Source organism: Triticum urartu, chromosome 5, assembly GCF_003073215.2.
Source record: "Triticum urartu cultivar G1812 chromosome 5, Tu2.1, whole genome shotgun sequence".
NCBI classification, from domain to species: domain Eukaryota; kingdom Viridiplantae; phylum Streptophyta; class Magnoliopsida; order Poales; family Poaceae; genus Triticum; species Triticum urartu.
The window spans coordinates 2,133,852-2,158,637 of record NC_053026.1 but is presented as its reverse complement, the minus strand read 5'-3'; positions in this window follow the sequence as shown (position 1 = coordinate 2,158,637).

The following is a 24,786-nucleotide window of genomic DNA, read 5'->3' as shown; positions in this document are numbered from 1 at the left end:
CCTTATCAACCCGAGCTTTGTGAAGCTTTCCGCAAACTTAATCTGCAAGTTGTTCCTCAAGGTTTCCTCGCCAACCTCCAAGTCTCTCCTACCTTAGAAGACCAGATTCGCCAAGCCCAGCTTCTTGATGCTATGGTGAAAAAGGTGAAGATTGGGATTGCCAAGAGTCAGTCCAAATACAAGTGCTACCGCCTTGATGACAAGGCACTCTCTTCTTCGAGGATCGTATTGTTGTGCCCAAAGGTGACCTCCGTAAAGTGATCATGAACGAGGCTCACAATTCTCTCCTCTCCATCCACCCTGGGAGCACGAAGATGTATCAGGACCTTAAGCAAGCTTATTGGTGGACTCGAATGAAGCGCGAGATCGCTCAATTCGTGAATGAATGTGATGTCTGCAGAAGAGTGAAGGCAGAATATCAAAGGCCAGCAGGTCTCCTCCAACCTCTTGCCATTCCAGAATGGAAGTTTGACCACATTGAAATGGACTTCGTAACTGGGTTTCCAAAGTCCAAGCGTGGCAATGATGCTATATTCGTTGTCATCGACAAACTCACCAAAGTGGCTCACTTTCTGCCTATCAAAGAGTCGATCACTGCAGCTCAATTGGCGGAACTCTATACCTCTCGCATTGTCTCTCTGCACGGTATTCCTCAAGTGATCTCTTCAGACCGTGGCAGCATCTTTACCTCGAAGTTTTGGGATTCTTTTCAGAAGGCCATGGGCACCAACATCCGCTTCAGCACTGCTTTCCATCCTCAAACAAGCGGTTAAGTCGAGTGTGTCAACCAGATTCTTGAAGATATGCTCAGGGCTTGTGTGATCTCCTTCGGCATGAAGTGGGAGGATTGTCTTCCTTATGCTGAATTCTCATACAACAACAGTTTTCAAGCAAGTTCGGGCAAGGCCCCTTTGAAATTCTATATGGCAGGAAGTGCCGTACCCCTCTCAACTGGTCTGAAACCGGTGAACGTCAGCTTTTGGGTAATGACTTAATCACAGAAGCACAAGAAATGTGCAAAGTCATTCGTGATAACCTCAAAGCAGCCCAATCCCGCCAGAAGAGCTACTATGATAGTAAGCACCGTGATTTGGCTTTTGAGATCGGAGATCATGTTTACCTCCGTGTCTCTCCTATGAAAGGTACTCGTCGCTTCGGTATCAAAGGGAAGCTTGCCCCTAGATACGTGGGACCTTTCAAGATTGTCAGCAAGAGAGGCGACCTCGCCTATCAACTCGAGCTTCCTTCAAACTTTGCAAATGTTCATGACGTGTTCCATGTCTCTCAGCTTCGAAAGTGCTTCAAGACTCCTGACCGCACCGTCAACTTCGAGGACATTGAGCTCCAAGAAGATCTCTCTTATCGTGAGCACCCAGTTGCTATTCTTGAAGAGACTGAACGCAAGACTCGCAACAAGTCAATCAAATTTCTCAAAGTCAAGTGGTCACACCATTCCGACCGTGAAGCTACCTGGGAACGCGAGGATCACCTCCGTTCTGAGTACCCGACATTCTTTCGGTCCTAGATCTCGGGATGAGATATTTTCGTAGTGGTGGAGTGTTGTAACACCCCGGATGTAATTTTCCCTATTTGTACTCCAACTCTTGCCGTTTCCGGCGTTAAGTTATATTTATTTTCTCGGGTTCGGGTTTTGTCTCCGTGTGTTGTTGTCGTTGTCTTGCATCTCATATCATGTCATCATGTGCATTGCATTTGCATACGTGTTCGTCTCATGCATTCGAGCATTTTCCCCGTTGTCCGTTTTGCATTCCGGTGCTTCGTTCTCCTCCGGTGGCCATTTCTAGCTTTCTTTCGTGTGTGGGGATTAAACATTTCCGGATTGGACCGAGACTTGCCAAGCGGCCTTGGTTTACTACCGGTAGACCGCCTGTCAAGTTTCGTATCATTTGGACTTCATTTGATACTCCAACGGTTAACCGAGGGACCGAAAAGGCCTCGTGTGTGTTGCAGCCCAACACCCCTCCAATTTGGCCCAAAACCCACCAAACTCTGCTCCATGTCCTAAAGCGTTCGATCACGATCGCGTGGCCGAAAACCGCACCTCATTTGGACTCTCCTAGCTCCCTCTATGCCTATAAATAGCCTCTCCTCCGAAATCCCGGATCTCCTCGTCCAAACCCTAAAAAAAATTCGTCTCCGCGCCGGCCGGACACGTCCGTCCGGGCCGGACATGTCCGCCGCCGCCCCCTCGTCCAATCGCCGCCTGCCACGCGGGCGTGCGCCCACATCCCCGCCGCCAGGCCCGGGAGGCCCGTGGCCGGCCCCCGAGGCCCACGCCGCCGCCCGCCTCCACCGGCTCGCCCGCGCCGCCCGAGCGCGTCGCCGGCTCCGCCGCCTCGCCGCCGGCCGCCGCCGCCGCCACCAGCCGCCGCGCCGCGCCCGCCGCCGCCTCACGCTGGCCCGGCCCGCGCCGTCGAGCCGCCGCCGACGCCGCTCGCCGGAGACCTTGCCTCGCCTCGCCGGAGGACCGGCCGGAGCCGATCTGGTCGGGTGGACCAGATCCACCAGTTCCACCATCCAAACATCCCCACGCCGCCCGGATCTCCTCGTCCCGCATCACCCCATCCAGTTTCCCGCGGGGTATATTTTTCACAGTCCCAGAATTCTTGATCCATATGGCCATGTTCGCGGCCCCGTAACTTTGCATCCGTAGCTCCGATTTGGGCATATAGCATATCAAAATGTTCGTCTCGACGAGTACATCATTTCATTCCATTGCATAATTTTCATTTGAGCTCATCTTGATGCCTGAAATGCTGTTAGAAGAGGCCTTCGTGAGTTAATATTCAGATCTGCTAGTTCATCTTAGACTTTTGTCATTTTTGCCATGATTATTGTGTGCATGATATGCCTGTGAGTCCTTCATATGTTTTGTTAAGAATGTTGTTATCTTTCCAGAAGTGCAACCCATGCATTTTTAGGGTGTGTGTGGTGACTTGTGCAAGCTTGCAAAGTGAGGCACCCGGTAAATCTGTTTTCAGGGACTTAGTAGTTTTCACTAAGTCTGGGATTATTTAGTTCATGATGCCATATGTTCAGCTTGTTTCCTAGCGATCCATGCCTCTTTTGAGGATGATCAGTAAAGGAGTTTTGTTAATCATGTTATTCTCTATCCATCCATGTCTTTGTTTGCAATTATGGAGCACCCTAGATTGAGTCAATCGAGCTCTACTTTTGCTTCGTTGTGAATCTGGGCAGATCGTCAACTTGTTTGCGATTTTGCCGATGTTATTGTAGTTGATCCGTGCATGCTATGCCATTGTTCTTGCCATGTATAGCTAGCATTTTGTGCCTTATTAATGGATGTATGCTTGCCTTTCCATGACTTGCACCGTGGTGAGTGCATCGAGCTCGTTTACATGCCTTCGTGAGTTATGTTTCAGCATGTCCCAGTTATTTTGTGATCCCTTTTGGCCCCAGGTCACTTTGGGTCTTTTGTTAAGCTTGTTGAGTAGCTCCATGCCATGTTCTTACTTGTCATAATCAGGTCATGTATCATGTTGTTTTGCTGCTCCGAAGAGGGCTTCGTGATCTGAATTTTCAGACAAGTGTTAATTTCACTAAGTCTGATATCTGTTTTGTATTTGCGTTTTTGCCATGCTTGTTTGAACCTGTTAATGGATGAATTGGCCGTAGCTAAGTGCTAGAATTTTTTTAAGCATCTTGTGTGCATCCCTGACATGCATTTTGTTGTCATGTGTAGCATGTTCATTTCGTTGCATTTAGATGCCTACTTGCTGTAAATCGCAGACCGGTGTCATTTTTGAAACGCTTGCCATTTTCAAACCGTAACTCCGATTCCGGCATTCTTTATATCGTTTTCAAGAGATTTCATCTCATCTTTCCAGTGGCACCCTTGGAATTCCAAGTTGAGGCCAGGTTCATGCATTTCCTGTCATATCTTGCATTTTGCATCCCGCATCGCATCCCGCATAGCATATCATCATTGCATCGTATCGCTTGATCCTTGCACATGGTTGATTGTGTCCTTGTTGCTTGTTTGTCTTGTTTGGGTAGAGCCGGGAGACGAGTTCGCTACCGAGGAGCCCGTTGAGTTTGCTTGTGAGGATCCAGTCAACTCTGACAACTGTGCAGGAAAGATGATCATACCCTCGAAATCACTACTATCTTTGCTATGCTAGTTTACTCGCTCTTTTGCTTGCCAATGCTACGATGCCTACCTTTTGCTTGTCAGCCTCCAAATTGCCATGTTGAAACTCTAACCCACCATGTCCTAGCAAACCGTTGTTTGGCTATGTTACCGCTTTGCTCAGCCCCTCTTATAGCGTTGCTAGTTGCAGGTGAAGATTGGAGCCGTTCCTTGTTGGGACATTTATTTACTTGTTGGGATATCACTATATTGCTATATTATCTTAATGCATCTATATACTTGGTAAAGGGTGGAAGGCTCGGCCTCTCGCCTAGTGTTTTGTTCCACGCTTGCCGCCCTAGTTTCCGTCATATCGGTGTTATGTCCCTGGATTTTGCGTTCCTTACGTGGTTGGGTTATAATGGGAACCCCTTGATAGTTCGCCTTGTTTAAAGCTTTTCCAGCAATGCCCAACCTTGGTCTTACCATTTTCCACCTAGCCTCTTTTTCCCTCGGGTTTCCGGAGCCCGCGGGTCATCTTATTTAAACCCCCCGGGCCAGTGCTCCTCTGAGTGTTGGTCCAAACTAGAGTCCTGTGCAGCGCCCCCTCGGGGAAACTTGAGGTTTGGTTTTAGTTGTATGGAGCGCTCATCTGAGTGTGCCCTGAGAAAGAGATATGTGCAGCTCCTATCGGGATTTGTCGGCACATTCGGGCGGTGTTGCTGGTCTTGTTTTAACCTGTCGAAGTGTCTTGAGTTACCGAGATACCGAGTCTGATCGGAACGTCTTGGGAGGAGGCCTATTCCTTCGTTGACCGTGAGAGCTTGTCATGGGCTAAGTTGGGACTCCCCTGCAGGGATTGAACTTTCGAAAGCCGTGCCTGCGATTATGGGCAGATGGGAATTTGTTAATGTCCGGTTGTAGATAACTTGAACCTTAATTAATTAAAATTAATCAACTGAGTGTGTTACCGTGATGGCCTCTTCTCGGCGGAGTCCGGGAAGTGAACACGGTGTTGGAGTAATGCTTGCGCAGGTTGCTCTCTAGTTTCACGCTCACGCTTTGCCTCCTCTTCTCGCTCTCTTTTGCGAATAAGTTAGCCACCATACTTGCTAGTCACTTGCTGCAGCTCCACTCATATTTTTACCTTGCCTTACCTATAAGCTTAAATAGTCTTGATCGCGAGGGTGCGAGATTGCTGAGTCCCTGTGGCTCACAGATTACTATTACACCAGATGCAGGGCCTGATGATTCCACTCCAGGAGACGCGTATGAGCTCAAGTGGGAGTTCGACGAAGACTCTCAACGATACTATGTTTCCTTTCCCGATGATCAGTAGTGGTGCCCAGTTGGGGTGATCGGGACCGTGTCGCATGTTGGGTTATCTTTTATTTTGGCGCCGTAGTCGGGCCATGAGTGTTTTGGATGATGTAATGTTATTTATGTACTTGATTGACGTGGCGAGTGTAAGCCAACTATGTTATCTCCCCTTTTATTATTATTATTACATGGGATGTTGTGAAGATTGCCTAACTTGCGACATATGCCTTCAATGCGATTATGTCTCTAAGTCGTGCCTCGACACGTGGGAGCTATAGTCGCATCGAGGGTGTTACAACGTCCCTCAGTGGCTCTGACAGCGACGCGGTTGCGAGGCAGTTCACTTCATTTGTCCCAGAACGTACACACCGGCCAACCGGTTGCCGTGGCCGGTATGACTACAATAGTTCCCAAGAGCCTGCTGACACACAAGATGAACTAGGTGGAGATGCTGGTCTCAGCAAGGATGACGACAATGTCATGGAGAATGTGCAAGAGGACACCGATGATGATGAACATGCTGAAGTTCGCGCAGGTGGTAACAAGGGCAAGGATGCAACAGATGTCCCCCAACCAGAGAAAGTCAAACAACATACGACTGCGAGAGGCGAGGGGGTTTTGCCATCAAAGAGGGGGAGGGCTCCAGAGGGTGTTTGGCAGGGTTCTGCTGGCAAGAGGTCTAGGACCGACCCCGTAGCTGCCAGGAAGAGGTTCGACTTTTATTTTAGTTTTTTGCTTTGTTTATTTTCTTCGAACAGACTCATCCTTTTTTTGCACTTGTTTTTTTCAAGCGCGGCAACGAGTTTGCTGTCTGACAATTGCCACCTTTTTTTCCTCCATCTCGTACGTGCAGCGAGCCGACAGCTGGTGGACGAGCAGTTATGAAGAAACAGGCGCCAACGCCAACCCGTGTTTCTGCTCGGTTGAACAAAGGCGCCCCCATTGCTGGTGACACCCCTTCCACCAGGTCATCTCCTCGCACGATGACGACCAACAACAGGGATCCTGTCGTGTTGCCAGACCTGAGGAAGGCAGTCAAGAAGTAGGTTTTTTCATCCGCTTTCATTGACATAGCGCTATATTTTCTTGATTTTTCCAATGCATTCGTTTAGCTTGTCACATTGTCTTCTGTCATCGCCCCCCACGTGGCAACTGCTGTTTTCCAAATGATTTTTTCCTTCCTTTTTAAGTGTATGGAAACTCCTATTGTTTTTTACATGGCAACTGGAATCTAGGCCAAATGGTAACTTTAATGTACCTAATGGCAACTGCCATCTTTACCGTTGGCTTGTGAGCTCATCCCACACCTAGGTTTGAAATTGCATTCATGGCAGATCAGACATTTTTATCATTCTTCAAGTTTGCTAACATGGCAACTGTTGCTGGATGGAAACTGCTAATTATGACACATGGCAACTCACGTTCCCCTTACATGGCAACTACCAGCTTTTCCACTTGTTTTTCATTTTTTTAAGATTTCTACCAAGGCAAACATATTTTTGTTCATTTTTAATACCTTTTTCATGTGCTTTATTTTTTTTTGCAGGGTGAAGAAGACTACTACTTGCGGGGCCAAGCATATCAGTAAGGACCCGCTCGAACGCCTGCATTCAAAGTTGTCAACAGGGGGCAACTCAGATGTACATGAGGCACCAGGCGACAATACTGCTGCTGCGCCGTTGACCGCTCCCACCAACTCTGATGCAAGTGGCCGACCATCTCCGCCGGCTGCAGATGTGCAGGCTAGAACAACAGGCATCCGTACATCGGGGAGTGACGAGTCGGTATCTGCCAGGATAGCTGAAATATTGCCAACTCTTCTGGCAATGAAGGATGCTGCTGTGAGCCATGCCACCCCATCAACAAGCGTTGAAGTGGATGCTCCCGAGATAAACCTAAGCAAGGAAGATTCCCGCTCATCTGACACTGATTCCAAGCGCGTGCGTGGTGGCACTCCTGTGTCCACGATAGAAGCGGCTGAGGCGGCAGTTCACAAGGATATGCCATCTACAGGTGAGAGTCCTGGCACAACAGCTCCAGCTCCTGTCGGTGCAGATACTGCTAAGGCGACTGTTTCGCGTGCTGGTCTTCCACCTAGGCGTCGTGGCCCCCGCAAGCAACCAACAGACATACCCAACGCACCGGCTGTAGCTAGGAGCAGGAGAGACGAGTCTGGTTATGTTCCTGCGTCCACACTATTCCCGCCACCTACCAAAAGCAACGTGATGGAGAAACCAGAAGACCGGAGCACAACTGATGCAGGTGTCAAGCCGGGCACGAGTGACGCAGGTGAACACCCGGAGCAGACTGCGCCTTTACCCGCAGTGGAAATCCCCAGCATAAATCTGCGCACTTCCAGGCTCCCAGTCAATGTCGGTGTCCCCTACAGCCCAAACAAGAAGATTGTCATGAAAGCTGCGGCTGATACCGCTGACAACACACCCCGCCCTGCAAATAAGGCCGGTCATTCTGTAGCGGCCGATTCAGATATGTTTGTCGATCTTTCACCCTTGGATTCTGCCCCGCAAGTCGTTCGTGGTCCGGCCAGTAGGAATGAGAGGCACCCAATGGCCTTTACCCCACCGAGCTTCAGCCTTGGCATCAGTCAAGATCAACCGGTGGTGCAAGATCCTATGCCAGTTGCCTTTGCTTTCCCAGGAGGCATGCCCGCAATGATGGCGCAACCAATGGTCGAGGGCAGGAAGGCTGTCAAGTTCGCAGAGCCGATTGTGCAAGGTACACTTGTCATGTCCTTATGATTTTTCTTGTATTCATCTTTGTAGTTTGACTTTTGTCCCAATCATATTTTTGGGGGGTTCTCACTTGTGATGGCAACTGACATGTGATGACATGGCAACTGGATTTGATGCACCATGTCACCTACATTTTTTTGCTGCCATGCTGCATTTGACATTTGGGCAACCACGTGGCAACTGAAGTTGATTCAACATGGCAACTGTAGTTGCTGTCACATGGCAAATACAGTGCATTACACATGGCAACTGGATTTGCCACACCATGTCACCTGCATTTTTTGTTTCCATGCTGCATTTTTTCATACGGCAATCACATGGCAAGTGGAGTTGACACAACATGGCAACTGTAGTTGCTGTGACATGGCAACTACAGTCCAATTAGATGGCAACTACAGTGCAACTACATGGCAATTGTAGTTTCTATGACATGGCCACTGTAGTTGGACCACACATGGCAACTGCCCCACTTTTTCTACCTACATCTCACATCATGCACCCTATCTTCTCACAATCCATCTGTTTTTGATTTTCTAGGTATCCTAACCCACATTTTTTATCATTGCAGCCACCCCTGAGGAGATTTCACCGTCACTTGACGAAGCTTACCGCATGATTGAGGAGGCAGCATTGCAGAGGAGGTCCTCACGAGGGCAAGGGCAATCAAGTTCCAACGTGCCTGCAGATACGGTATCTGAGGATACCATTAGGAGTGTCACTCCTGGTTCTGTGAGGCAGCATAGGGTAGTTCACCCACCTCCCGCGGAAGACTACGAGCCCGAATTCAGGGCCACTAAGGAACAGACCCAGCTGTACGATATCGTCAAGCGGTTTGGAAATGCGAGGGCCAGCAGCAAGCACATGAAGGAGCTGAAAGCGTAAATGACCACACCCCATAATCTCTCATTTTGCTTTGCTCCTTTTTTACCATTCATCTTCTTCGTACTTTTTATACACGATCCGCTTATGTTTTAGTTCTTTCATATATTTGTTTACTTAGTAGGCATGATTCTTCCATGTTATATCGTTTTCATACAGCTCATGTTTGGACAGAACCAAAGTCATTCAATGCGGAGCGACGTACGTCGACCTGGGTGATCTTGCCGAGTCCGTGAGGCCAAACGGTAAAATGTCGACGAATGTAGTTGCATGCGGGATCGACTACATCAACAATCACACCGATGTGTGTGCCGACAAGATAATCATGCATTACAGTGTGACCTACAAAATATGGGATGGTGAATTCCACCACAAAATCCTGAGGAAGAATTTTGCTCAACACGGTGAATTCAAGCTCACACTGAAGAAATATGTGAGTACTCCTTCCCTGTCTGCACTTGTGTTTATGTGGCAAATGTTTTCATGTGGCAACAACTGCCGTGCACACTGAATTCTTGATTTTTGCATCTCGTGCAAACTATGTGGCAACTTGATAGTAAAATACACGGCACATTTTGTTCATACATGGACGGCAACTTTCTTTCAACTACCCCCACCCATAACCAAACATTCTACGTGATTCTAATTTTTTTGTCCCTCTGCTGTTCTTTATGTGAACTTTGCTTCTCATTTCTTCACTTTTAAATGCAGGTCATGTTCCCCATGTTCCAGGAGCTTGCACCACATGACCCACACGACAAGTGTGGTCACCAGTATGCGATCTGTCTTGACCTGAAGAACCAACGTTTTGAGGTGCTTGATTCAATCCGTTCGGAAGCTGATGCAGACCTTACTACGCATGCCGAATTCTTCATTAACAACCTCAAAGAGACATGGAACCGTCACTACGAACATTCAAAGGTCCAGATCAGGCATTTCCCGACTGAGTATGTGGCGACTGCGAAGCAAGGGAACACGTAATTTCTTCCTTCCTTCATGTGCCATTTACATCAATCCAACCCCTCTTTTGTTGTCACATCTGAATTGAAGTCTATCTTTGTTACATCTGTCCTTTTTGCGTGTTCACCTGACTCTTTTCCTCGTGCAGGACGGACTGTGGCTTTCACGCGCTGGAATACTTTGCAAAGTGGGAAGGCAGAATTGTCCCTGCTATCACAGCTGCAACGGTCGTTGAGCTCCGGAAAATCTACACATGGAACTGGTTGACGAATGAAGATTTCAACAAGCGATCCGGAGCACGCGAGTTCGTGGAGGAAGCTGTCAAGAAAGTCATCAAGAAGTACAAGTGATCACGTCGCGTTACACATCGGACGCATACCTTACATTCTGTTGCCGAGGAATGTAAGGTACTATCTCTTTGTTCTCGTCGAAAACTATGTTTGTGTGCTATGTTATGACTGCAACCCCGCGTAGCCTACTATGTAGTGGTGGTGTGTGAGCGACATTTGAATAGTTTCTGTAATATATGTGTGGACGTGAACCTATTTTAGGCGTTACAGCAGATATGTTTTTATGTTTATCATTATTACAATGGTTTCATCGTTTCTAGCACCGGTTTGCTGTTTCGAATGCGTCTACGATGTTTTAAAAAAGATGGCAAATGTAGTTCATCAGACATGGGTAGTGAAAGTCATCATCGGTTTTCATTTTGGCTGTTTTGCTTCTTCTTTTTCATCGCTAACTGCACCGGCTAGCATGGGTAGGTTGATCATGTAGCCACAACCTTTGCTGTGGTTTATGCACGTTACACTTTTTCCAACTTGTTTCCCATACATTGCACACAACACACTATGTGTCTCTAAACCGCGTTGTACTGTCATGGAAATATATGCCATGCAGAGTCATTACAAATACCATGGCATATTTTCAGTACAGCTAACATGGCAGATACAGTGCAAACAACATGGCAGATCCAACATAATTAACATGGCAGATACAGTACAACTAACATGGCAGATCCAGTACAACTAAAATGGCAGATCCAGTACAACTAGCATGACATATTTAGTATAAAATAGCATGGCATATTTAGTATAAAATAGCATGGCAGACTAACTACACATAACATGGCAGATTAACTACACATAACATGGCAGATTAAGTACCCATAACATGGCAACTGCATTTATCCATTCAATGAATTTGCCTTCCACTTCTAATGCCCCTCAAGAGTCATTCTCCCAATTTTTTTTAAAAAAATTCTCATCATCTAGGGTACAAAACAAAATGTCCACAAGGACCATGTCACATCGCCCCAATTTTTGCTCATGGATTGCCCGCCCCTTTCTTCGTTTTCTTGTGTTTTGCTTGGATCTCCAATCCCGACTTGTACCTTATCTCTCTTGGACGACCCTTTGTGATGGAATGGGGTGGGTTCCTGACCTGGGTCTGTGTGCTTGCTGTTCCAGATCCTATCTCCGAGTTTTTAGATGATGGCCCCGTGGATGAAGGCACACTTGATGTGCGGGGGAACCGGTGTAAGGCTTCCTCAGCTTTCCACTTCTTGATATCATCAAGCTCTCTTTTCAGTGCCTTCCTGTGTTTTTCTGTGACTCTCACTGTCTCATCACTCTTGCACGCTTCATCAATTAGCTCCGCATAGTTCTTTGTCAGCACAACGTGCCTCACGGCTTCCATGGTTGACTCAGGTCTCTCGTCATGCACAGCCAGAACTGCGTGTGTCGTCTGCGGCGCCAACGCGTCGTCAGCGTCCCAAGTCCATCGCCGCCTTATGAAATGGCGGGGCATCCGTGTCACAGTGTTCATGTCCATTACTTTTAGTATGTGACGGCACACAATGCCGTCCCGTTCGAAATTGCAGCATTGGCAGTAGTACTCGCCTTCTCCTATCAAGGCTTTGACGAAGTAGTTCCTTACTTTGTCCGGGTCTTCAGGTTCTGAATCTGACATGCTCAAAATAGAACACACCTTGAACGTATGTTCGTCCACCTGGAAAGCCGTGAACATGCTGGCACGCTTTATTTCTTCCTGGAATCTGCAAGTTCTGTGTGTTTTCTGTTAAACTATCGTGCGCTCTTTTCTTGTACCACCTTATGTTGTCATGGAAATAGAAATACATTTTGTTTGAACATGGCAAACATAGTTCATTGAACATGGCAAATATAGTACGTTGAACATGGCAAATGCAGTACACTAGACATGGCAACTGTAGTACACTAGACATGGCAACTGTAGTACATTTTCAACTGGACATCGTCATTTTTCCACACCAACATTCCCCAATGGAAGCACATTGCATAAAACATGGCAACTGCCCTTTTATTTAAACATGGCATCTACAGTTGAGTAAACATGGCAATTGCATTTCAACAAACATGGCAGATGCATTTTATTAAACATGGCAACTGCATTTCAGCATATGTGTCGCCAATATAACATTTTTTCCAGTTGACATTGGCATTTGCATGCCAACATGCCCCAATGGAAGCACAGTGCATTAAACATGGCAACTGCACTTCATTCAACAAGGAAAATGCACCTGAGCAAGCATGGCAAAACAGAATTTTCATTAAACATGGCAACATGCAGCTGAGTAAGCATGGCAAACAGTATTTCATTAAACATGGCAACTGCATATCATGGCAACTGCATTGCACTCTATAAGGCACCTACTGACTTGGTGCTTTTTCTGCAAATAAGACTGTAACGCAACTGACTTACTTGTTAAAGATCTTGTTGGTGTATATCTTGCTCATTTGCCTCTCTATTGGTAAATGCGTTAGCAATTTTGGCTGCTTTAGTGCCGTGGTCGCTTCTTGCTGTAGCTCAGATCCTAGAATTTTTTGTTGCAAAGCTGTGTACTGCTTGGCAAACTGTAGCAATGAGTTGCCAGGGCTGACGTACCGCTTCAAAACAGCATTGAACCCCTCGCTACGTTGCGTAGTCTGCAGAAAGGGGAAGAAGCACTGCATGAAGTAGGCCGGCACCCAGTACATTCGCTTCTCCCACAGGCTAACAAGAGCCTCGTTGTCTTGGACTTGATGTGTTTCAGTCATGGCCATCCAGCTCCTTTCAAACTCCTCCATCGTCAAGCTGTGGTCCACGCACAGCTCGAATGCCTTGTGCAGCTCTGGACGGTCAGCAAAGAACGGTCCTAGCATCTCCTCAGCCTTCTTTATAATGTGCCACCTGCAGTGCCTGTGCACTACCAACGGAAAGACCTCCTCTATGCCTGCACGCATGCTGAAATCTTGGTCTGTTATTATGTTCATCAGAGCAAGTTCATCCATGCACTCCAAGAAGGTCTTGAACAGCCAAACGTACCCGTCCGTGTCTTCGTTCCGGACGAGCCCGCAGCCGAACTGCAACGACTGATTGTGGTTATTTATTCCTACGAACGGAGCGCATGGCATCTTGTACATATTGGTGAGGTACGTCGCGTCGAATGAAATGCAATCTCGGAAATGTTTGTAGGCTCTCCTTGCAGCACCATCCACCCAATACATGTTCCTGGCACGGTCCTCATCGTCCAACCTTATCCTATAGAAGAAATCTGGATCTTCCTTCGCTTTCTCATCGAAGTAGGACATTGTGGCCTCTATGTCTGCCAACTTGCTCTCTCTATGGTACTTGGCCTATAGGTTTGTGACGTCAGCTGGTATGTACGGCATGCTACTCAGAGTCCCCTTTTTGCTGTGGATGAGAGATAGTATCTGCACCATTCTTGATGGACCGACGTTAGAATCATGTAGCAGCTTTACGAATTACCTTTCGACGGGGGTGAACCCTCTGTGGGCGGTCAGAAATTTTACCAGGTCAAACTTCTTTATGAGTTGGTGGTTGTGCTCGTCAAAATATTCATTGACCACCCACTGTGCTCCATCTACGTTTAGCTTACACCGGACAGGGCACTCAGTCTTGAGAATGATACCTCTCTTTCGTTCCGGAACGACAAGCGCAACACCTTTCCCCTTCTTGTTCCTCCGTGCCTTGTGGCACCTCATCTCACCTCTGCTGTACTCGTTAGTTTTGTTAATTTTCCTATGGTACTCGGTGTTGACCGCAAATCCATGGAACTTTGCATATGTCTGGTAGTATTCCTTTGCTTGTTCGAACGATTCAAATCTCTACCCAATGTATGGTGGTTGAGGTACCACGATCTCTGATTGCCCACCATCTTCATCCCCTTGTGCGTCGTCGTCAGTTTCATCATTCACTTCAGTATCGGCGGCAGTTCCATCTACTTGAGTGTTGCCAGTGCTTGTGTTCAAAGGGGTGCTTGTCGGCATTGCTGGAATGATTGCCATTCCTGACTCTGAATCGAAATTGTTTGCGGCATGATTGTCTGCTGGCTGGTGGAACGCGTCTTCCGTGCGCTTAGAGCTCCCCGTAGTAGATGTCCCCGCGCCGCTGTTCAGTGTAGTTGTAGGCCCTGTAATAGAAAAAACAGGTACGAGAGTAAGATTTTTGTTTGGATAACATGTGTATCGCAACGGATCACACCATCTTCGAGTGATTTGGCATGACATCATTTCAAACAGCAAGCCGTGAGTCTGCGCGTGGACATGTATGGCAGCTGTAGCTGTCCAGTCATGGCAGCTACTGTTCAACAAACATGGCAACTATTGTTTTGCCTACAAATAACTACAAATAACAAATGTAGCACTGTTTTTTGTGGTTCAGTTTTTTTCCTTACCTTGTTGTGCTGCATTTGACCATCTTGTGTGGCCTGTGACACCATAATGACATGCTCCACCTGCAATTTGTGAAGCTTGCCACGAGACGTTTGCCGGGTTACCACCAGCGTAATAACCTGTAAGCATAGTAGTGGTTGGTCAATTCATGGCAAATGCAGGTTGTGCTAGCACGGCAACTGCAGTTGCCCCTGATGTGGCAACTGCAGTTTTACTGGCATGGCAACTATAGTTGCATCGGTATGGCAACCGCAGTTGTTCCTTCATGGCAACTGCAGTTGCCATGGCATGGCAAATGTAGTTGCACTGGCATGGCAACTGCAGTTGTTCCTCCATGGAAACTTCAGGTGTCCAGGGATGGCAACAATAGTTGTCCAGGGATGACAAGTTTAGTTTTTAATTCATGGCAATTGTAGATGTCCAGTCATGGCAATTGTAGTTGTCAACTATGCTCCTTCTGCTAATTGAGCATCCGCAACTTCACTTTTTTTATGGACTCACCTGTGTATTACGTCGATGGCAGGTACATGGGTGCTGCGTGATGCCACGTAGTGCATGAAGGCTCTGCATTTTCACCCGTGATAACTCGTGAGTCCTTTTGCCAGTTTTTTTGCATGTTCATTTTTCATGTCCACAGCAGTATGTGCTCTTTTTTTGTTTTGCATTACCTTGATTAGCCATACTAGCTAGTTGAAGTTGGCTGCCCGTACATTTGTCAGTGTTAGCGCCTTGTGACTGAACTTGCCACGGGGCCCCCCTAAGAGTGTTTTGGTAATAAGAACCTGCGAAAAAATGACAGTGTATGACATAAGTAGAATGTCATCTTCATCGTTGCGAAGATGGCAACTGTTCTCTTCTTTTGTTATCACGCATCATACCTACGCCTGCATACTGTTCTAGTAGTGGCAGCAACGGCCCTGCAGAGATGAGTTGACTGTACTCTGATGCATCCCAAAGGGGCGTTTCTGGCCTTTGAGAACCCCAAGAATCAGTGCCATCTTCGTGATTCATTCTTTCCGTGTCTCGCTTCTTTCTGATGTGTTCTCAATCACTGATGAACAAGAAGGCATCAACAATCCACAAGAATTGTATTCTTCTACTGCTTGCACATAGAAGATAGGGATGGCAAGCAACAGGTCAAAATAGGTGGCAGCTACTGACAACAAAAGGTGGCAACTGTCGTTATACACAAGTGGCAATTAATTTTTCCCACCCCCTTCATTCCAAAAATTGTCCTTCCTGCCCTTTTTTAGGGATTCCTACTTATCCATTTCATACCCAACTACTTGCGTCAATTAAACTATGAACTTAAGTTAATCTCAAACATAGTACATGGCAGATCTGGTGTATTCTGCTTGGCAATTGCGAATATACACTGAACCATGCAGTGTTCTACCCCTATAGCATGGACCCAATACAAGATCGGGAGATTTTCAGCCTTAAGGATGAGAAGGATGAGATCGGGAGATTTCACCTGGTTTTAGATGATCGTCTCTGGAGGGCTGGGTTGGAGTGGGGGGCTAGGGGTGGGGAGGGTTGGGGTGTGGTTTGCGGTGGGAGCGCCCTACGAATCTGCCCTGGTTGCCATGGCAACCAGAGATGGCCGGCGACGGAGGTCGGGGTTCGAGAGGTGGGGGACGATGGCGGCAGACGAGAGAGGGGATGGATCGGAGGCCGCGAACGGCTGGGTCGTGCGGGCAGCGGGTCGTCTGGCCCGGACGGGGCAGTGCGGGCGGGGTTGCCACACACCGGACGTGCGGGTCGTGCTTTTGTGCGCGCGGACGTGGTCGTGCGGGCCGGTTCCCGTCCATGCCACACGAGGCGTGCGGGCGGGTTCCCGTCCATGCCACATGTGTGGCAGTTATTCGGACCCAAAAACATGATTACTATTCTAAACCAGATCGCACGGCATCTTCACGGGCGATTGGATCTGAGCTCTCGTCCCTGGTTCTCGGTGCTGACGGCGTCATCACAGCGTCAACACAACAACCACACCGGAGTCAACGGCGCCCTCCTCCCTCTCCTCCGCGCCCGCCGATGCGGGCCGCGTCTTCGTGTCCTCGGCCATGCTGCCAGCGGCAGCCATGCGGTCTGGCGTCGGCGCCGACGGAGTTCCCGTCTTATCCCCTGCATCGCGAGCGCAGTGCCGGCCTGCCTACGACGGGGTTGCTCGCCACATGGCCGACCCGGAGGTGGAGACGCTGCGACTAGGACTGGACGTCCGAGCGAGCTTTTCGGCTCGGCCCGAAGCTCGCTCCAGCTCGGCCCGTTGCAGCTCGGCCCGATAAAATAAACGAGCGAGCCCAGTTGTGAAAAGAGGCCTGATTTCCAACCGAGCCGAGCCGAGTTTCGCCCGGTCCAGCTCGGTGACTCGCTCATGGCCCAGCCCAGTTCCCATCGGCCATCCTCGCGTGAGGTCACGAGCCCCTCCCTTCCTCTATTCGGCGCCGCCTCATCCCTCACCTCGCCGCGCCGCAAAAACTGGACCGATGGCGACGCAGCCTTTCCTCACCACACAGAACGCCGGCGGACGCGCCTCCCCTGGTTTCTTGCCGAGCGTGACGAGCAGGTACTCTTTCTTTCTTCCCGTCCCTAGCAGTACCTGGGCACGCAAACGCTCGGCACTCACGCGCTCCCCTGCACGGGCGCATGGACGGCATACGACATACATGCTCCCGGCTACACGGCTGCGTGTGTGTACGCACGCGATGGATGAATGGATGGATGAATGTTTCTGCTTGATTGTGTAGAGTGTAGCCATCGTCGTCCTCGCCATGTCATGTGCGGTCATCGTCCTCGCCGCGCCCGACACTAGACGGCGCTCTCGGCACCGACGTCGGCTACGTCGCTAGCCAAGTGTCCGCCACTGAATCCTTTCATCGCCGCGTCGGCCACCGCCGTTCGTCGCTAGCCAAGCGTCCGCCACCCCGACGCACGCAAGCACTCATTGCCCAGGCATGTGCCACACGAACTGCTCGGGCTGGACCGAGCCAGGGGCAAAACGAGCCGAGCCTCCAGAAACAGGCTCGTTCAACGAACAAGCCGAGCCGAGCTCGGCTCGCTTTAGGCGAGCCAAAGGCAGGCTCGATTTGAACTCAGCTCGGCTCGGCTCGTGTCCAGTCCTAGCTGCGACCAGGTTCATCACCAAGCTGCATCCCTGAACCTCCAAAGCGAGCGTTGTAGATCAGTCTTTTTTTATGTATTCCCTACTCTCTGCTTCAATTGGCAGCCAATTTGATCGATCTGTCCCTTTACGCAATCTTTTCTCTCTAAAACTATAGGGAAAAAGGAAAGAGATCTCACGATGCTAGATTTCCTTCTCCAACACGTACTTAATCTCCATCAAATCTCTAATCTTCCAAACTGAATATTTTTTCTATGCAGATTCATGTATAGCCATCTCTCTGGAATTCTGGAGTGGCCCGTGGATGAGTAGGAGCTGCTGTCTCACGTGTCGAGTTTCTACTGCGGACCGTCCGCAGAAGACGCTGATATAGATCCAATCGCCAGCTTATATCCTTTTTGCAAGTCATGGGTACCTGCATGCATCCCTCCCAATTACAATCAGAATTTCTATAACATAGAGGTGATGGCTCTAGAAATCAGGCAATTCAGACAGAGATGTCGGTGACAGCTGGAGGCTTCCAACATCTCGCCAAAACAAACTGTCGAGTGCCTACTGCCTAACAAAGTAACTTGGGAATCAAATTTGTAAGATGGCTAGTGGACGTCTTACCTTATCTTTCAAATTTTAATGTATGTATTCATTCCCTACACCTATAATTACTCGGCCTACCACTTGCAAGCTGAATGTGCTTTCCAGTTTGAACCCATGTGTGACCTAAAACCTACAAAAAGTTCGATTTGCTAAACATCTTCATTTGTTTTAGCTACATTCACTGCACATTTACCAATGGTTTAGACGATAGTTAGTTCAGAACAGACTCAGTGTTCAAAATTGATTCATTATTGTTTGCAGTTTTTAGGATACAAGATTTTGAACGCAGCAGTTTTTGTTCTGCTTTCTCCCATATTAGACTCTTCGTTTAATTAGTTAGCTCCTGCTGCGCTGATATATTAGGGTTCAGATTCTGTAGATGTCTATAGGTTGTTGGACAAGTCTTTCAGACATTCATCTAATCCACAGGTTCACAAAAACTTCGCGTCCCTTACAATTGGTTTGCTCTGCTGTTTTCATTTTTCATGTAAATGAATGCATTCCCAAACAAATAATGTCAATGAACTAGACTCATTGCTGAGTGTATCACGTGACTTCGAAAGGAAGAATTTGGCTGAACTGCGATTAATCTTTAGTGAAAAGAGATATTAAGACAAGGATTGGGAACCTCCTGTTGTCCTTTAATTCATGTTGTCAATATTCTATAGGATCCTTGCACTGCATCCTGTCCGGGCCATCAATTTATTGAGTCTATGGTTGCTATAGCCAATGGCTACTACATGATCGTTACTGCACCGCAGGGTGAACGTGCCGCAATACCTCATGCGCTCTCAGGTATCCCAAGCTTTGTGCTCTACTACCCTGGTAAATACTAATACAAGTCGTATTAACTGCATGAAGCCCCCATAGCGGCCAGATAATCTCTGCCTCTATCGACATGATCCATAACATCTCATAAGAAAACTAGCCTTTTGCGTGTCTATCGTTCGACACTTATATTTATCAGGTTATTATATGGATTAGGGAGCAGATAAGAACAAGCTAGGTGGTTTGCATCGCGTAAAGTGCCACCCTGCAGCAAGCATGCATTAACTACATTTACATCAACCACCCACGAGTATATTGGTTGCTCTTATAGAAGCTTTACACAGACGATGTTTAAAATGATTGAGAATGATGCATAATCTTTATCTAGAATTTAAAATGATTTTAACTTCCTCCAATTTCAGTATGGCCGCGTTGTTTCACATTTTAACTGCTCCTACTATTGCAAGCTAGACTTCAATTTTGGCCTCTATAGGTATGCAGAATTGATTCACCTCTCCATAGGTTTCTTCCTCTGTTAATTCCTCTTCCTATTGCCACATAACTACATCATTTATTTGGGGGGAAATCAATGTATAGATAAATTGTTTTTGTACTGATTCTTCCATTGATTTTATATACTACTCCTACTATTGTCTCTCTGTGCAATGCACATGCTCTTCTATTTTCTTTTGGACCGATTCTTTCATTTTGGTTTTCTTGCTATGCTTGGTTAATTAACTAGAATATACTAATTAGGAATTACCCAGTCTTCTGCTATATGTTCACTTGCATAGATGGCTTAATACATAAGCTAAACCGATGACAACATATAGCACATACATTGGGTCATTTCTCCTAAGAAGGTTAAGCCACCTGAACTTTTAGCTTTAGTTACAAAGAAGTTCCTGAATGATCTAGCATTTTTGGGGTTTTACTAAATCTAATTCTAAAACATGTACCAATGTCATAATAATATTTTTATTTCATAGCTTTCAGTTTCATACCATATATTTGTAATGTACTCCCTCCGGCCATATCAAAATCTAAGACACTGGATTATTGGTTTCTGCAGGTTTTTGTTTCATACCGTATTTTTGTGTGTCACAGCTTAAAAAAACAAATATGTGCTAGCTAGGGACATGAACTTAACTGAAACTATAGATTGAGTCAGAACTTAAATCAAGAAGCTTTTAGTACATGTACTTGTGCTTATGCTTTAGACATTTACTTGTGAAACTGTTCTGATCCCCTAGTTACATGCTTGCTGACACAGTATCACTCCAGTTAGTCTAGCGATAGTTCTTTTTAACAATGGGGCTGGAATAATTGTATGGCGTATGTTATGTTGGACTCATGAACTAGAACTATTTTTTATTTCTTGATTGCAGGATCCAAAGAACTAGCTCGACTGGACTCTAGATCACAGACAGTTTAGTCTTGGCACTTAATTAGGATGGCTAAATTACAATTGAGTTTCATTTGGTGGATATTTGCTATGAGAATTATGAATTTTATGAATCTACATATTATACATATGGTTTTGAATATTGTAATTGAATGCCTGTACTTTTTTACGATTGCAATAGGCTATTGCAACAACCCACTTTCGGTTGCCACATGTTAGCACCACGAAAAGTTTAAGTTGTTGCAATAGTTTTTCGCTACAAACATTTCACCTGTTGTGATACCTATTTATCATCACCAAAACTAGTATGTTGCATTTTCTTATTACAACGACTGGAATATTTGTTGCCATAAGTTAATGCCACAAGTGTAGCGGTTCGTAGCAAAATGCCTAATGCTACGAAAACAAGGATTGTTACCATAGTTTATTGCCACAATTGACTATTGCCATGGAAGAGTATGCGCCACGAAACGAACGTCGTTGGCATAGGTTGTTGCCACAAACATCTATCGCCACAAGCTATCAGTCGCCATGATTCATTATATGTTGCATTAAAGCTATCTCCACAAAGCAAATTGTGGCATCAGGTGAGTGTTGCCATGAGAAAGCATGTGGCAACCTCCCACATGGTTGTTGCAATAGCACACTTTATTGCCACAATTGCTTTTTTGTGGCAATAACATATTACCATGTGTCCAGTCGCAACGGCTGCCAATGAATGTTATTTCGTGGCAATAGGTACTTATCGCCACAAATTGTCATGTATTGCGACGAATGATTTTGTTGCAATAGACCCGGATCCTTGTAGTGGTGGTTAGACCCCGCCGCGGAGGCAGTAGCCTCAATGGAGATCGAACCGAACACCAACCTTATCCTTCGCGAGGACCATGACTCCACATTGCCAGACTCTCCTCCGAACTCTGAACCATCCTCCGCCCTGCCAATCGAATCCGATTGGGCGCCGATCATGGAGTTCACTACCGCGGATATCTTTTAGCACTCGCCCTTCGGCAACATACTGAGTTCACTAAGGTCTCTCTCTTTGTTAGGAGAGTCCTGGCCAAATTATGACCGGCAGGATTGGGATGTGGACGACGAAGAAATTCGACGCCCACCCACCACCCACTTCATAGCCACTGTCGATGACTTGACCGACATGCTCTACTTCGGCTCCGAAGACATCGACGGTATGGACGACGATGCAGGAGACGAACAGGAACCAGCGCCTATAGGGCACTGGAAAGCCACCTCGTCATATGATATATATATGGTGGACACACCCAAAGAGGGCAATGGCGACGGAACAGCGGGGGATGACCCCTCCAAGAAGCAACCTAAGCGCCGGCGTCAGCGGCGCCGCTCTAAGTCCCGCCAAAGCAAAAACGGTGATACCGGCACAGGAGATAATAACACCCCGGACAGTGCCGAAGACAACTCCCTCCAGCAAGATTCAACGCAGGAGGATGGAGAAGCCAACTCCCCTGAGAGAGCGGCAGATAGAGAGGTAGAGGATGATAATTACATGCCTCCCTCCGAAGACGAGGCAAGCCTCAACGAAGACGAATTTATCGTGCCTGAGGATCCCATCGAGCAAGAGCGCTTCCAGCGCAGGCTTATGGCTATGACAAGTAGCCTTAAGAAAAAGCAGCAGCAGCTTAGAGCTGATCAAGACTTGCTAGCCGATAGATGGACTGAAGTCCTTGCGGCCGAGGAATACGAACTCGAACGCCCCTCCAAGAGCTACCCAAAGCACAGGTTGCTACCCCGATTAGAGGTGGAAGCATCTAAACCCACATCCCCAGCGGCTGATCGGCCACCTCGTGGCCGCGACAGAGAGGCCTCTCGGCCCACAGTTCAAGCCGCAGCCTGGCGTCATTCAAAAACACCAAGGCACGGGGAAATGCGTTAGACCTGCGAGATATATTGGAGGAAAAAGCAAGGCAAACAAGATCGATCTACGGATCTCGTGGGCGCCCCACGACACGAGACGATAACCGTCATGCCGGATACAGTAAAAGTAAATCCGGCCAGGCCGAACACAATAGACAAAACTCATTCGAGCTGCGTCGTGATATAGCCCAGTACAGAGGCGCCGCACACCCGCTATGCTTCACAGATGAAGTAGTGGATCATCAAATCCCAGAGGGTTTCAAACCCGTCAATATTGAATCATACGATGGCACGACAGATCCTGCGGTATGGATTGAGGACTATCTCCTTCATATCCACATGGCCCGTGGCGACGATCTACACGCCATCAAATACCTCCCACTCAAGCTTAAAGGACCAGCTCAGCACTGGCTCAACAGCTTGCCAGCAGAATCCATTGGGTGTTGGGAAGACCTAGAAGCCGCATTCCTCGACAACTTCCAGGGCACCTATGTGCGACCACTAGACGCCGATGACCCGAGCCACATAATTCAGCAGCCATAGGAATCGGCAAGACAATTCTGGACACGGTTCCTAATCAAGAAAAATCAAATCATCGACTGCCCGATGCAGAGGCCCTAGCGGCTTTCAAGCATAACATCCGCGACGAGTGGCTTGCCCGGCACCTTGGACAGGAAAAGCCGAAATCCATGGCAGACCTCACGACACTAATGACCCGCTTTTGCGTGGGAGAACACAGCTGGCTGACTCGCAGCAATAACATGTCAAAGAGCCCTGCTAATTCGGATACCAAGGACAACAATGGCAGGTCACGTCGCAACAAGCACAAGCGCCTCATTAACAGCGACAATACAGAGGACACGGCAGTTAATGCCGGATTCAGAGGCTCTAAGCCCGGTCAGCGGAAAAAGCCATTCAAAAGAAGCACTCCGGGCCCATCCAGTTTGGACTGTATACTCGATCGCTCGTGTCAGATACATGGCACCCCCGACAAGCCAGCCAACCACACCAACAGGGATTGTTGGGTGTTCAAGCACGCCGGCAAATTAAATGCCGAAAACAAAGACAAGGGGCTACAGAGCAACAACAAGGAGGACCCCGGCCGCCGAACAACAGAGGACAGAAGGGTTTGCCCCCACAAGTGCGGACGGTGAACATGATATACACAACCCACATCCCCAAGAGGGAGCGGAAGCGTGCGTTAAAGGACATATACGCGTTGGTGCCAGTAGCCCCAAAGTTCAACCCATGGTCCTCCTGCCCGATCACTTTCGATCGCAGGGACCACCCCACTAGTATCCGCCATGGCGGATTTGCCGCATTGGTTCTAGACCCAATCATTGACGGATTTCACCTCACTCGAGTCCTTATGGACGGCGGTAGCAGCCTGAACCTGCTTTATTAGGACACAGTGCGCAAAATGGGCATAGATCCCTCAAGGATTAAACCCACAAAAACGACCTTTAAGGGCGTCATACCAGGTGTAGAGGCCCATTGCACAGGCTCAGTCACACTTGAAGTGGTCTTCGGATCCTCGGATAATTTCCAAAGCGAGGAGTTAATCTTCGATATAGTCCCGTTCCGTAGTGGCTACCATGGACTGCTCAGCAAACCGCGTTTTCAAAGTTCAATGCGGTGCCGCACTACGCATACCTCAAGCTCAAGATGCCAAGACCTCGGGGAGTCATTATAGTCAATGGAAACACCGAGCGCTCTCACCGAACGGAGGAGCACACGACGGCCCTCGTAGCAGAAGTCCAAAGCAGCCTCTCAAGGCAATTCTCTAGTCCGGCGATAAAACATCCGAACACCGTCAAACACGCCCGGAGTAACCTACAACAAGACCGCTTGGCACGTTCCGAGCGAGCGTAGCAATACGGCCCCAACCCTAGCCCTCGCGAAACGGCGAAATCCGTGCTACGCGTACATAATTACGCTCTGAAAATACCATGGGCACAAGGGGAGGGGCACGACCACGGCACGCCCCAAAAATGCAGCTCAACCGCACTAGGGGCTGCCGATTTTACCATTTTTTCTTACTTTCAGGACTTTACTCTCCGGAAGACTTGTACGGCAGTACAATTGCCGCACACACGATACAACAACCATGGAGGCAGAAAGCTACGTCACACTGTGGAAATCCCAGGTGGTCTCTATAACGAGCAAAATACCTGTCTTAAATACTATCCCGCAGCTCGCCCCTGGAGGAGACATGTCAAATAGTCCCACCTCTTGCTTATCACACTATTTGTATCGTTCTGCTTTAA